Source organism: Schistocerca piceifrons, chromosome 1 (genome assembly GCF_021461385.2).
Source record: "Schistocerca piceifrons isolate TAMUIC-IGC-003096 chromosome 1, iqSchPice1.1, whole genome shotgun sequence".
Lineage (NCBI taxonomy): Eukaryota > Metazoa > Arthropoda > Insecta > Orthoptera > Acrididae > Schistocerca > Schistocerca piceifrons.
In genome coordinates this window covers 396,846,706-396,862,510 of record NC_060138.1, presented here as the reverse complement: position 1 = coordinate 396,862,510, position 15,805 = coordinate 396,846,706, and the positions used below count along the sequence as shown (strand labels likewise).

Genomic DNA, 15,805 nt, shown 5'->3' with positions numbered 1-15,805 from the left:
TTCTTATACGAGGTGCCTTAGTTAGCCCGGAACACCTTTTGATAACCATGAACCATTGCAACTTTAAGAAATCTTGCAAAAGTAATGGTATATTTCCGGTCAGATTCCGCCAGGCGATGCTGGCTCCAAAGGTAGTCCATGAAAGAGACAGCATCTGCGAGGCAAAGGTCATAGATCGTGAAAATGGTTTGGTCCAAGAGACACACCATTGCGTTACGTCGTGTTCGGGGGTTGGTCTGAATACCAGGGTTAAGGAACCAGTCGACTGACACATAGTCCAGTGTAGTCCCACCGATCAGCGTTAATAGCACACGTGCAAGGTCCCACACTTCTGTGACGTGAGGGCATAGGAGACGATGCTCTCTGGTGTCTACGTCACCACATCGGCCGCAAGCAGCCGAGGGCCATAGGAGGATGGCCGCCAGGCGATGATTAGTGGGTATTAAATTGTTTACAACGCGATACCATAGCGCTGAAACTTCTGTGGGAAGGGCTAGGTGGTTGATATTAGCCCAAGCGTGGTGCCAGATGACCGACGGTCGTCTGTCCTCCAATTTGTGTGGTGTGAGCTGGCCTCGAAGCGCCTAGTAAAGGCGCTTCGATGTGCGTGCCTTGTCGGTGGCCACTGCTAGGATGTAACTTTGATTGAGGTGATAGTCCTTGACTGTCGTCATCCGGAATGGAATATGTGTCAAGCATACTGGTGCACGCGCCGATTGTAGGCGATAACGGTCGAAAAGCACCGCTGTTGTCCCACCTGGGTCAATCTCACGCAAAGTGGCGATACGGTGAATCAGGATTGCCGCACATTTATGGGGAAAGTCAATGAGTCCAAGGCGACTATCGACTTTTGGCAGTGTACAAGTCTGTGCATCAACTTTGAATAGTGCACGCCGCCACAATAGGCAATATACTGTTTGTGAGATGGCTCTGCTGGTTTGTTTCGGTAGCGTAAGGAGTTGTGCTACATACCATGCCCGTGATAGGATGTAAGTATTAATCAGTTAGATTCGTTGATGGAGGTCGAGTCGTTGATCAGTGTGACTCACGCAAAGTCCTCTGATGCGCGTGAGAATCCGCCTGCACGTGAGTGTTAACATGCGCTGTGGACAGGCAGTCACCTCAAGACCCAAGATACGTTGTTCCCCTACAATCCGGTAGCATGGGCGTTCGATGGTCAATGATCGTGGTCCTAGTGGGATTAGCACCATTTTGTTGGATTTTAACATGGCACCGGATGCTCGTTCATAAACGTGGAGGACTCGGCGAACCGAATCGATGTCCCTGGCGTTTGCTACAAACACACCTACACCATCCGCCTACGCCACACTGCGGAAGGTGACGCCTGGGGAAGGAACACCATCGACCATCCGTCCGATGTCACGCAGCATGGGGTACAGCGCCAAAGCGATAAAATACACTGACAAGGGACACCCTTGTCGAACTGATCGTCTGATGGAAATTGGTCGTGATCTGCAACCGTTCACAATGATTGTGGAATTTGCTCCATCCAAGAAGTGCCGGATGACTCTTATGAAGTGCTCCCCGAAACCCATCCGCTACATAACGGCCAGCAGGTAGGATGGGAGACCCTATCGGAGGCACCGGCGAAATCTAGGGATCAATTGCAGCCGGGGTTCGAGCGTCGGCGGTGGGTGAGTAAGACAGCATCACGGTATATAGAAGCAGCGGTGAAGGTGGTTCGATTCGAAACGCCACATGATTGAGTGGGACAAAGTACCTTATTCATTCCCTGTTTAAGACGTGAAGCCACACTTCGTGCCACCAACTTATAATCAGTGTTAAGAACGGTGATGGGACGTACGTCTTTAGCCCATCAGTGACCTGTGACCTTTGGATTAAAGCCAATATGTACAGCTAGAAAATCGGCGGGTAGCTCGCAACCAGCAAAAATCTCCTCGCACATTTTGCAGAAGCGGTCTCCTAACAGGCCGGAAAACCTAGCACTTCGATTAGTGCTGGAATGGCACAATCGAAGGGCGGTATCCTTGCGGAGTACCGCCAGAGATGAAAAACCGCAGTGTCAGGGCCTAAATGCTTGCAGCGTGTGCGTTCCACATGAGGGAGTGACATACGGTGGTGCGGGCTGATATGGCAACAGGCGACCGTCGAAAACATCGCAAAAGCAAGTGCCGGAAGGAACGACAATATACGAGAGCACTCGTCAACAGCCCAGTACTACCCTCCATGTCGAGGAGTAAACTGCGACTCCTATTTGAACGCCGCTAGCTGCCAGGGCAGTGGAGAAGCCGTGAGGCCGCCCCACAGCAGCGTCAGGCCGGTGCGAGCTATACTGGCGCGAGCTACACCTAGCCGAGTGCTTACGTCGTCCACCACCTACTGCATATGTGTGTGTGCGTGTGTACACACGTTATCTGCGTGCGTGCGGCGGCGACGACGACGACGTTCGCGAGGAGCTAAGGTTATAACTCCAAACAATTTAATTAAAATTATCTGTGACCAGACCATAAGAGACGCTAACGAGGCATCCGAAGGCACTGTCCTGTGCCCCCATAAATTACCAGCCTAGCGTAATGCGGCTGCAAGTGCGGTCCGGCTAACCGCAAAAAAAAAAAAAAAAAAAAAATTACTTAAGATAATCTTAAATTAACTAAAAGAAATCGTGGTGTGTAAGCAACTAACTACTGGGCACATCAACAACTACGACAAGTTTTGCTACCAGCGGAATATCTGATCACTGCAGAATGTTAACCCATTTCAGGCTGTGTTTTAATTAATTTTAGGTGGGCCGATCCCGGCGGTACTGCAATGCCGGGCCAACCCGCTACAGAGGTGGAGCAAGCCCCTAGCACTCCGTCAGAAGCCAAAAATGAGTTTAATATTCTGGTCGTGTGATGCAGGACGTATCAGATATTAAGCTGATAAGAACAGATACTACACTTTTTTTCCCTCCTACCTCCCCTATAGCCCTACCTTTTCCTCTCCAAAAATGCCGCCATCCTCTAGTGTCGACGCAGCATGTAAAGCAGGGTGTTGTTAGTAGCAAGACTTATTGCCATAAACCGAAAATAAAAGCGGAGGCATACTCTGCTATGCCTCAGGGGGCGACGACACACTACTCAGAAACACACCTCCCTCTGCAGGTGTGAGGCAAGTGATGATTTTAAAAACTAAATAGAAAGAAATAAATAAAGACAGAAATGAAGGCAAAATAAAAAAAAAAAACAGCGACGCAGCACACTCAAACGAACTGGCGAGATAATCCCATCGCCCATAGAATTAACAAAGTAATAATCCTCTAAGATAGATTATGCGTTTTCCAATTTTCCAATAATTTTTCATACAAGGTTCACACAATTCGCATGTTACCAATTTCCATATTATCAGTATCACAGAACAGTCTACTCTAGTGATGCCCAGAAGGCCAATATCAAATCTGGGGTATGGGTAAGTCAAGGGTAGTTTGAAAGTCCGAGTGACAAAGATCCAGGGGTACACTCAGGCAATTCTTATACGAGGTGCCTTAGTTAGCCCGGAACACCTTTTGATAACCATGAACCATTGCAACTTTAAGAAATCTTGCAAAAGTAATGGTATATTTCCGGTCAGATTCCGCCAGGCGATGCTGGCTCCAAAGGTAGTCCATGAAAGAGACAGCATCTGCGAGGCAAAGGTCATAGATCGTGAAAATGGTTTGGCCCAAGAGACACACCATTGCGTTACGTCGTGTTCGGGGGTTGGTCTGAATACCAGGGTTAAGGAACCAGTCGACTGACACATAGTCCAGTGTAGTCCCACCGATCAGCGTTAATAGCACACGTGCAAGGTCCCACACTTCTGTGACGTGAGGGCATAGGAGACGATGCTCTCTGGTGTCTACGTCACCACATCGGCCGCAAGCAGCCGAGGGCCATAGGAGGATGGCCGCCAGGCGATGATTAGTGGGTATTAAATTGTTTACAACGCGATACCATAGCGCTGAAACTTCTGTGGGAAGGGCTAGGTGGTTGATATTAGCCCAAGCGTGGTGCCAGATGACCGACGGTCGTCTGTCCTCCAATTTGTGTGGTGTGAGCTGGCCTCGAAGCGCCTAGTAAAGGCGCTTCGATGTGCGTGCCTTGTCGGTGGCCACTGCTAGGATGTAACTTTGATTGAGGTGATAGTCCTTGACTGTCGTCATCCGGAATGGAATATGTGTCAAGCATACTGGTGCACGCGCCGATTGTAGGCGATAACGGTCGAAAAGCACCGCTGTTGTCCCACCTGGGTCAATCTCACGCAAAGTGGCGATACGGTGAATCAGGATTGCCGCACATTTGTGGGGAAAGTCAATGAGTCCAAGGCGACTATCGACTTTTGGCAGTGTACAAGTCTGTGCATCAACTTTGAATAGTGCACGCCGCCACAATAGGCAATATACTGTTTGTGAGATGGCTCTGCTGGTTTGTTTCGGTAGCGTAAGGAGTTGTGCTACATACCATGCCCGTGATAGGATGTAAGTATTAATCAGTTGGATTCGTTGATGGAGGTCGAGTCGTTGATCAGTGTGACTCACGCAAAGTCCTGTGATGCGCGTGAGAATCCGCCTGCACGTGAGTGTTATCATGCGCTGTGGACAGGCAGTCACCTCAAGACCCAAGATACGTTGTTCCCCTACAATCCGGTAGCATGGGCGTTCGATGGTCAATGATCGTGGTCCTAGTGGGATTAGCACCATTTTGTTGGATTTTAACATGGCACCGGATGCTCGTTCATAAACGTGGAGGACTCGGCGAACCGAATCGATGTCCCTGGCGTTTGCTACAAACACACCTACACCATCCGCCTACGCCACACTGCGGAAGGTGACGCCTGGGAAAGGAACACCATCGACCATCCGTCCGATGTCACGCAGCATGGGGTACAGCGCCAAAGCGATAAAATACACTGACAAGGGACACCCTTGTCGAACTGATCGTCTGATGGAAATTGGTCGTGATCTGCAACCGTTCACAATGATTGTGGAATTTGCTCCATCCAAGAAGTGCCGGATGACTCTTATGAAGTGCTCCCCGAAACCCATCCGCTACATAACGGCCAGCAGGTAGGATGGGAGACCCTATCGGAGGCACCGGCGAAATCTAGGGATCAATTGCAGCCGGGGTTCGAGCGTCGGCGGTGGGTGAGTAAGACAGCATCACGGTATATAGAAGCAGCGGTGAAGGTGGTTCGATTCGAAACGCCACATGATTGAGTGGGACAAAGTACCTTATTCATTCCCTGTTTAAGACGTGAAGCCACACTTCGTGCCACCAACTTATAATCAGTGTTAAGAACGGTGATGGGACGTACGTCTTTAGCCCATCAGTGACCTGTGACCTTTGGATTAAAGCCAATACGTACAGCTAGAAAATCGGCGGGTAGCTCGCAACCAGCAAAAATCTCCTCGCACATTTTGCAGAAGCGGTCTCCTAACAGGCCGGAAAACCTAGCACTTCGATTAGTGCTGGAATGGCACAATCGAAGGGCGGTATTCTTGCGGAGTACCGCCAGAGATGAAAAACCGCAGTGTCAGGGCCTAAATGCTTGCAGCGTGTGCGTTCCACATGAGGGAGTGACATACGGTGGTGCGGGCTGATATGGCAACAGGCGACCGTCGAAAACATCGCAAAAGCAAGTGCCGGAAGGAACGACAATATACGAGAGCACTCGTCAACAGCCCAGTACTACCCTCCATGTCGAGGAGTAAACTGCGACTCCTATTTGAACGCCGCTAGCTGCCAGGGCAGTGGAGAAGCCGTGAGGCCGCCCCACAGCAGCGTCAGGCCGGTGCGAGCTATACTGGCGCGAGCTACACCTAGCCGAGTGCTTACGTCGTCCACCACCTACTGCATATGTGTGTGTGCGTGTGTACACACGTATTCTGCGTGCGTGCGGCGGCGACGACGACGACGTTCGCGAGGAGCTAAGGTTATAACTCCAAACAATTTAATTAAAATTATCTGTGACCAGACCATAAGAGACGCTAACGAGGCATCCGAAGGCACTGTCCTGTGCCCCCATAAATTACCAGCCTAGCGTAATGCGGCTGCAAGTGCGGTCCGGCTAACCGCAAAAAAAAAAAAAAAATTACTTAAGATAATCTTAAATTAATTAAAAGAAATCGTGGTGTGTAAGCAACTAACTACTGGGCACATCAACAACTACGACAAGTTTTGCTACCAGCGGAATATCTGATCACTGCAGAATGTTAACCCATTTCAGGCTGTGTTTTAATTAATTTTAGGTGGGCCGATCCCGGCGGTACTGCAATGCCGGGCCAACCCGCTACAGAGGTGGAGCAAGCCCCTAGCACTCCGTCAGAAGCCAAAAATGAGTTTAATATTCTGGTCGTGTGATGCAGGACGTATCAGATATTAAGCTGATAAGAACAGATACTACACTTTTTTTCCCTCCTACCTCCCCTATAGCCCTACCTTTTCCTCTCCAAAAATGCCGCCATCCTCTAGTGTCGACGCAGCACGTAAAGCAGGGTGTTGTTAGTAGCAAGACTTATTGCCATAAACCGAAAATAAAAGCGGAGGCATACTCTGCTATGCCTCAGGGGGCGACGACACACTACTCAGAAACACACCTCCCTCTGCAGGTGTGAGGCAAGTGATGATTTTAAAAACTAAATAGAAAGAAATAAATAAAGACAGAAATGAAGGCAAAATAAAAAAAAAAAACAGCGACGCAGCACACTCAAACGAACTGGCGAGATAATCCCATCGCCCATAGAATTAACAAAGTAATAATCCTCTAAGATAGATTATGCGTTTTCCAATTTTCCAATAATTTTTCATACAAGGTTCACACAATTCGCATGTTACCAATTTCCATATTATCAGTATCACAGAACAGTCTACTCTAGTGATGCCCAGAAGGCCAATATCAAATCTGGGGTATGGGTAAGTCAAGGGTAGTTTGAAAGTCCGAGTGACAAAGATCCAGGGGTACACTCAGGCAATTCTTATACGAGGTGCCTTAGTTAGCCCGGAACACCTTTTGATAACCATGAACCATTGCAACTTTAAGAAATCTTGCAAAAGTAATGGTATATTTCCGGTCAGATTCCGCCAGGCGATGCTGGCTCCAAAGGTAGTCCATGAAAGAGACAGCATCTGCGAGGCAAAGGTCATAGATCGTGAAAATGGTTTGGTCCAAGAGACACACCATTGCGTTACGTCGTGTTCGGGGGTTGGTCTGAATACCAGGGTTAAGGAACCAGTCGACTGACACATAGTCCAGTGTAGTCCCACCGATCAGCGTTAATAGCACACGTGCAAGGTCCCACACTTCTGTGACGTGAGGGCATAGGAGACGATGCTCTCTGGTGTCTACGTCACCACATCGGCCGCAAGCAGCCGAGGGCCATAGGAGGATGGCCGCCAGGCGATGATTAGTGGGTATTAAATTGTTTACAACGCGATACCATAGCGCTGAAACTTCTGTGGGAAGGGCTAGGTGGTTGATATTAGCCCAAGCGTGGTGCCAGATGACCGACGGTCGTCTGTCCTCCAATTTGTGTGGTGTGAGCTGGCCTCGAAGCGCCTAGTAAAGGCGCTTCGATGTGCGTGCCTTGTCGGTGGCCACTGCTAGGATGTAACTTTGATTGAGGTGATAGTCCTTGACTGTCGTCATCCGGAATGGAATATGTGTCAAGCATACTGGTGCACGCGCCGATTGTAGGCGATAACGGTCGAAAAGCACCGCTGTTGTCCCACCTGGGTCAATCTCACGCAAAGTGGCGATACGGTGAATCAGGATTGCCGCACATTTATGGGGAAAGTCAATGAGTCCAAGGCGACTATCGACTTTTGGCAGTGTACAAGTCTGTGCATCAACTTTGAATAGTGCACGCCGCCACAATAGGCAATATACTGTTTGTGAGATGGCTCTGCTAGTTTGTTTCGGTAGCGTAAGGAGTTGTGCTACATACCATGCCCGTGATAGGATGTAAGTATTAATCAGTTAGATTCGTTGATGGAGGTCGAGTCGTTGATCAGTGTGACTCACGCAAAGTCCTCTGATGCGCGTGAGAATCCGCCTGCACGTGAGTGTTAACATGCGCTGTGGACAGGCAGTCACCTCAAGACCCAAGATACGTTGTTCCCCTACAATCCGGTAGCATGGGCGTTCGATGGTCAATGATCGTGGTCCTAGTGGGATTAGCACCATTTTGTTGGATTTTAACATGGCACCGGATGCTCGTTCATAAACGTGGAGGACTCGGCGAACCGAATCGATGTCCCTGGCGTTTGCTACAAACACACCTACACCATCCGCCTACGCCACACTGCGGAAGGTGACGCCTGGGGAAGGAACACCATCGACCATCCGTCCGATGTCACGCAGCATGGGGTACAGCGCCAAAGCGATAAAATACACTGACAAGGGACACCCTTGTCGAACTGATCGTCTGATGGAAATTGGTCGTGATCTGCAACCGTTCACAATGATTGTGGAATTTGCTCCATCCAAGAAGTGCCGGATGACTCTTATGAAGTGCTCCCCGAAACCCATCCGCTACATAACGGCCAGCAGGTAGGATGGGAGACCCTATCGGAGGCACCGGCGAAATCTAGGGATCAATTGCAGCCGGGGTTCGAGCGTCGGCGGTGGGTGAGTAAGACAGCATCACGGTATATAGAAGCAGCGGTGAAGGTGGTTCGATTCGAAACGCCACATGATTGAGTGGGACAAAGTACCTTATTCATTCCCTGTTTAAGACGTGAAGCCACACTTCGTGCCACCAACTTATAATCAGTGTTAAGAACGGTGATGGGACGTACGTCTTTAGCCCATCAGTGACCTGTGACCTTTGGATTAAAGCCAATATGTACAGCTAGAAAATCGGCGGGTAGCTCGCAACCAGCAAAAATCTCCTCGCACATTTTGCAGAAGCGGTCTCCTAACAGGCCGGAAAACCTAGCACTTCGATTAGTGCTGGAATGGCACAATCGAAGGGCGGTATCCTTGCGGAGTACCGCCAGAGATGAAAAACCGCAGTGTCAGGGCCTAAATGCTTGCAGCGTGTGCGTTCCACATGAGGGAGTGACATACGGTGGTGCGGGCTGATATGGCAACAGGCGACCGTCGAAAACATCGCAAAAGCAAGTGCCGGAAGGAACGACAATATACGAGAGCACTCGTCAACAGCCCAGTACTACCCTCCATGTCGAGGAGTAAACTGCGACTCCTATTTGAACGCCGCTAGCTGCCAGGGCAGTGGAGAAGCCGTGAGGCCGCCCCACAGCAGCGTCAGGCCGGTGCGAGCTATACTGGCGCGAGCTACACCTAGCCGAGTGCTTACGTCGTCCACCACCTACTGCATATGTGTGTGTGCGTGTGTACACACGTTATCTGCGTGCGTGCGGCGGCGACGACGACGACGTTCGCGAGGAGCTAAGGTTATAACTCCAAACAATTTAATTAAAATTATCTGTGACCAGACCATAAGAGACGCTAACGAGGCATCCGAAGGCACTGTCCTGTGCCCCCATAAATTACCAGCCTAGCGTAATGCGGCTGCAAGTGCGGTCCGGCTAACCGCAAAAAAAAAAAAAAAAAAAAAAATTACTTAAGATAATCTTAAATTAACTAAAAGAAATCGTGGTGTGTAAGCAACTAACTACTGGGCACATCAACAACTACGACAAGTTTTGCTACCAGCGGAATATCTGATCACTGCAGAATGTTAACCCATTTCAGGCTGTGTTTTAATTAATTTTAGGTGGGCCGATCCCGGCGGTACTGCAATGCCGGGCCAACCCGCTACAGAGGTGGAGCAAGCCCCTAGCACTCCGTCAGAAGCCAAAAATGAGTTTAATATTCTGGTCGTGTGATGCAGGACGTATCAGATATTAAGCTGATAAGAACAGATACTACACTTTTTTTCCCTCCTACCTCCCCTATAGCCCTACCTTTTCCTCTCCAAAAATGCCGCCATCCTCTAGTGTCGACGCAGCATGTAAAGCAGGGTGTTGTTAGTAGCAAGACTTATTGCCATAAACCGAAAATAAAAGCGGAGGCATACTCTGCTATGCCTCAGGGGGCGACGACACACTACTCAGAAACACACCTCCCTCTGCAGGTGTGAGGCAAGTGATGATTTTAAAAACTAAATAGAAAGAAATAAATAAAGACAGAAATGAAGGCAAAATAAAAAAAAAAAACAGCGACGCAGCACACTCAAACGAACTGGCGAGATAATCCCATCGCCCATAGAATTAACAAAGTAATAATCCTCTAAGATAGATTATGCGTTTTCCAATTTTCCAATAATTTTTCATACAAGGTTCACACAATTCGCATGTTACCAATTTCCATATTATCAGTATCACAGAACAGTCTACTCTAGTGATGCCCAGAAGGCCAATATCAAATCTGGGGTATGGGTAAGTCAAGGGTAGTTTGAAAGTCCGAGTGACAAAGATCCAGGGGTACACTCAGGCAATTCTTATACGAGGTGCCTTAGTTAGCCCGGAACACCTTTTGATAACCATGAACCATTGCAACTTTAAGAAATCTTGCAAAAGTAATGGTATATTTCCGGTCAGATTCCGCCAGGCGATGCTGGCTCCAAAGGTAGTCCATGAAAGAGACAGCATCTGCGAGGCAAAGGTCATAGATCGTGAAAATGGTTTGGCCCAAGAGACACACCATTGCGTTACGTCGTGTTCGGGGGTTGGTCTGAATACCAGGGTTAAGGAACCAGTCGACTGACACATAGTCCAGTGTAGTCCCACCGATCAGCGTTAATAGCACACGTGCAAGGTCCCACACTTCTGTGACGTGAGGGCATAGGAGACGATGCTCTCTGGTGTCTACGTCACCACATCGGCCGCAAGCAGCCGAGGGCCATAGGAGGATGGCCGCCAGGCGATGATTAGTGGGTATTAAATTGTTTACAACGCGATACCATAGCGCTGAAACTTCTGTGGGAAGGGCTAGGTGGTTGATATTAGCCCAAGCGTGGTGCCAGATGACCGACGGTCGTCTGTCCTCCAATTTGTGTGGTGTGAGCTGGCCTCGAAGCGCCTAGTAAAGGCGCTTCGATGTGCGTGCCTTGTCGGTGGCCACTGCTAGGATGTAACTTTGATTGAGGTGATAGTCCTTGACTGTCGTCATCCGGAATGGAATATGTGTCAAGCATACTGGTGCACGCGCCGATTGTAGGCGATAACGGTCGAAAAGCACCGCTGTTGTCCCACCTGGGTCAATCTCACGCAAAGTGGCGATACGGTGAATCAGGATTGCCGCACATTTGTGGGGAAAGTCAATGAGTCCAAGGCGACTATCGACTTTTGGCAGTGTACAAGTCTGTGCATCAACTTTGAATAGTGCACGCCGCCACAATAGGCAATATACTGTTTGTGAGATGGCTCTGCTGGTTTGTTTCGGTAGCGTAAGGAGTTGTGCTACATACCATGCCCGTGATAGGATGTAAGTATTAATCAGTTGGATTCGTTGATGGAGGTCGAGTCGTTGATCAGTGTGACTCACGCAAAGTCCTGTGATGCGCGTGAGAATCCGCCTGCACGTGAGTGTTAACATGCGCTGTGGACAGGCAGTCACCTCAAGACCCAAGATACGTTGTTCCCCTACAATCCGGTAGCATGGGCGTTCGATGGTCAATGATCGTGGTCCTAGTGGGATTAGCACCATTTTGTTGGATTTTAACATGGCACCGGATGCTCGTTCATAAACGTGGAGGACTCGGCGAACCGAATCGATGTCCCTGGCGTTTGCTACAAACACACCTACACCATCCGCCTACGCCACACTGCGGAAGGTGACGCCTGGGAAAGGAACACCATCGACCATCCGTCCGATGTCACGCAGCATGGGGTACAGCGCCAAAGCGATAAAATACACTGACAAGGGACACCCTTGTCGAACTGATCGTCTGATGGAAATTGGTCGTGATCTGCAACCGTTCACAATGATTGTGGAATTTGCTCCATCCAAGAAGTGCCGGATGACTCTTATGAAGTGCTCCCCGAAACCCATCCGCTACATAACGGCCAGCAGGTAGGATGGGAGACCCTATCGGAGGCACCGGCGAAATCTAGGGATCAATTGCAGCCGGGGTTCGAGCGTCGGCGGTGGGTGAGTAAGACAGCATCACGGTATATAGAAGCAGCGGTGAAGGTGGTTCGATTCGAAACGCCACATGATTGAGTGGGACAAAGTACCTTATTCATTCCCTGTTTAAGACGTGAAGCCACACTTCGTGCCACCAACTTATAATCAGTGTTAAGAACGGTGATGGGACGTACGTCTTTAGCCCATCAGTGACCTGTGACCTTTGGATTAAAGCCAATATGTACAGCTAGAAAATCGGCGGGTAGCTCGCAACCAGCAAAAATCTCCTCGCACATTTTGCAGAAGCGGTCTCCTAACAGGCCGGAAAACCTAGCACTTCGATTAGTGCTGGAATGGCACAATCGAAGGGCGGTATCCTTGCGGAGTACCGCCAGAGATGAAAAACCGCAGTGTCAGGGCCTAAATGCTTGCAGCGTGTGCGTTCCACATGAGGGAGTGACATACGGTGGTGCGGGCTGATATGGCAACAGGCGACCGTCGAAAACATCGCAAAAGCAAGTGCCGGAAGGAACGACAATATACGAGAGCACTCGTCAACAGCCCAGTACTACCCTCCATGTCGAGGAGTAAACTGCGACTCCTATTTGAACGCCGCTAGCTGCCAGGGCAGTGGAGAAGCCGTGAGGCCGCCCCACAGCAGCGTCAGGCCGGTGCGAGCTATACTGGCGCGAGCTACACCTAGCCGAGTGCTTACGTCGTCCACCACCTACTGCATATGTGTGTGTGCGTGTGTACACACGTTATCTGCGTGCGTGCGGCGGCGACGACGACGACGTTCGCGAGGAGCTAAGGTTATAACTCCAAACAATTTAATTAAAATTATCTGTGACCAGACCATAAGAGACGCTAACGAGGCATCCGAAGGCACTGTCCTGTGCCCCCATAAATTACCAGCCTAGCGTAATGCGGCTGCAAGTGCGGTCCGGCTAACCGCAAAAAAAAAAAAAAAAAAAAAAAATTACTTAAGATAATCTTAAATTAACTAAAAGAAATCGTGGTGTGTAAGCAACTAACTACTGGGCACATCAACAACTACGACAAGTTTTGCTACCAGCGGAATATCTGATCACTGCAGAATGTTAACCCATTTCAGGCTGTGTTTTAATTAATTTTAGGTGGGCCGATCCCGGCGGTACTGCAATGCCGGGCCAACCCGCTACAGAGGTGGAGCAAGCCCCTAGCACTCCGTCAGAAGCCAAAAATGAGTTTAATATTCTGGTCGTGTGATGCAGGACGTATCAGATATTAAGCTGATAAGAACAGATACTACACTTTTTTTCCCTCCTACCTCCCCTATAGCCCTACCTTTTCCTCTCCAAAAATGCCGCCATCCTCTAGTGTCGACGCAGCATGTAAAGCAGGGTGTTGTTAGTAGCAAGACTTATTGCCATAAACCGAAAATAAAAGCGGAGGCATACTCTGCTATGCCTCAGGGGGCGACGACACACTACTCAGAAACACACCTCCCTCTGCAGGTGTGAGGCAAGTGATGATTTTAAAAACTAAATAGAAAGAAATAAATAAAGACAGAAATGAAGGCAAAATAAAAAAAAAAAACAGCGACGCAGCACACTCAAACGAACTGGCGAGATAATCCCATCGCCCATAGAATTAACAAAGTAATAATCCTCTAAGATAGATTATGCGTTTTCCAATTTTCCAATAATTTTTCATACAAGGTTCACACAATTCGCATGTTACCAATTTCCATATTATCAGTATCACAGAACAGTCTACTCTAGTGATGCCCAGAAGGCCAATATCAAATCTGGGGTATGGGTAAGTCAAGGGTAGTTTGAAAGTCCGAGTGACAAAGATCCAGGGGTACACTCAGGCAATTCTTATACGAGGTGCCTTAGTTAGCCCGGAACACCTTTTGATAACCATGAACCATTGCAACTTTAAGAAATCTTGCAAAAGTAATGGTATATTTCCGGTCAGATTCCGCCAGGCGATGCTGGCTCCAAAGGTAGTCCATGAAAGAGACAGCATCTGCGAGGCAAAGGTCATAGATCGTGAAAATGGTTTGGCCCAAGAGACACACCATTGCGTTACGTCGTGTTCGGGGGTTGGTCTGAATACCAGGGTTAAGGAACCAGTCGACTGACACATAGTCCAGTGTAGTCCCACCGATCAGCGTTAATAGCACACGTGCAAGGTCCCACACTTCTGTGACGTGAGGGCATAGGAGACGATGCTCTCTGGTGTCTACGTCACCACATCGGCCGCAAGCAGCCGAGGGCCATAGGAGGATGGCCGCCAGGCGATGATTAGTGGGTATTAAATTGTTTACAACGCGATACCATAGCGCTGAAACTTCTGTGGGAAGGGCTAGGTGGTTGATATTAGCCCAAGCGTGGTGCCAGATGACCGACGGTCGTCTGTCCTCCAATTTGTGTGGTGTGAGCTGGCCTCGAAGCGCCTAGTAAAGGCGCTTCGATGTGCGTGCCTTGTCGGTGGCCACTGCTAGGATGTAACTTTGATTGAGGTGATAGTCCTTGACTGTCGTCATCCGGAATGGAATATGTGTCAAGCATACTGGTGCACGCGCCGATTGTAGGCGATAACGGTCGAAAAGCACCGCTGTTGTCCCACCTGGGTCAATCTCACGCAAAGTGGCGATACGGTGAATCAGGATTGCCGCACATTTGTGGGGAAAGTCAATGAGTCCAAGGCGACTATCGACTTTTGGCAGTGTACAAGTCTGTGCATCAACTTTGAATAGTGCACGCCGCCACAATAGGCAATATACTGTTTGTGAGATGGCTCTGCTGGTTTGTTTCGGTAGCGTAAGGAGTTGTGCTACATACCATGCCCGTGATAGGATGTAAGTATTAATCAGTTGGATTCGTTGATGGAGGTCGAGTCGTTGATCAGTGTGACTCACGCAAAGTCCTGTGATGCGCGTGAGAATCCGCCTGCACGTGAGTGTTAACATGCGCTGTGGACAGGCAGTCACCTCAAGACCCAAGATACGTTGTTCCCCTACAATCCGGTAGCATGGGCGTTCGATGGTCAATGATCGTGGTCCTAGTGGGATTAGCACCATTTTGTTGGATTTTAACATGGCACCGGATGCTCGTTCATAAACGTGGAGGACTCGGCGAACCGAATCGATGTCCCTGGCGTTTGCTACAAACACACCTACACCATCCGCCTACGCCACACTGCGGAAGGTGACGCCTGGGAAAGGAACACCATCGACCATCCGTCCGATGTCACGCAGCATGGGGTACAGCGCCAAAGCGATAAAATACACTGACAAGGGACACCCTTGTCGAACTGATCGTCTGATGGAAATTGGTCGTGATCTGCAACCGTTCACAATGATTGTGGAATTTGCTCCATCCAAGAAGTGCCGGATGACTCTTATGAAGTGCTCCCCGAAACCCATCCGCTACATAACGGCCAGCAGGTAGGATGGGAGACCCTATCGGAGGCACCGGCGAAATCTAGGGATCAATTGCAGCCGGGGTTCGAGCGTCGGCGGTGGGTGAGTAAGACAGCATCACGGTATATAGAAGCAGCGGTGAAGGTGGTTCGATTCGAAACGCCACATGATTGAGTGGGACAAAGTACCTTATTCATTCCCTGTTTAAGACGTGAAGCCACACTTCGTGCCACCAACTTATAATCAGTGTTAAGAACGGTGATGGGACGTACGTCTTTAGCCCATCAGTGACCTGTGACCTTT

At 49.3% G+C, this 15,805-nt stretch overlaps 4 pseudogenes; all 4 read right to left on the bottom strand.

Moving 5' to 3' along the window:
• Positions 1-2,760: 2,760 nt before the first annotated feature.
• On the bottom strand, positions 2,761-2,973 carry LOC124720305 (annotated as a pseudogene).
• Positions 2,974-6,242: 3,269 nt separating this feature from the next.
• LOC124720297 lies at positions 6,243-6,455 on the bottom strand (annotated as a pseudogene).
• Positions 6,456-9,731: 3,276 nt separating this feature from the next.
• Positions 9,732-9,944, bottom strand: LOC124720286 (annotated as a pseudogene).
• Positions 9,945-13,221: 3,277 nt separating this feature from the next.
• On the bottom strand, positions 13,222-13,434 carry LOC124720277 (annotated as a pseudogene).
• Between the last annotated feature and the right edge of the window lie 2,371 nt (positions 13,435-15,805).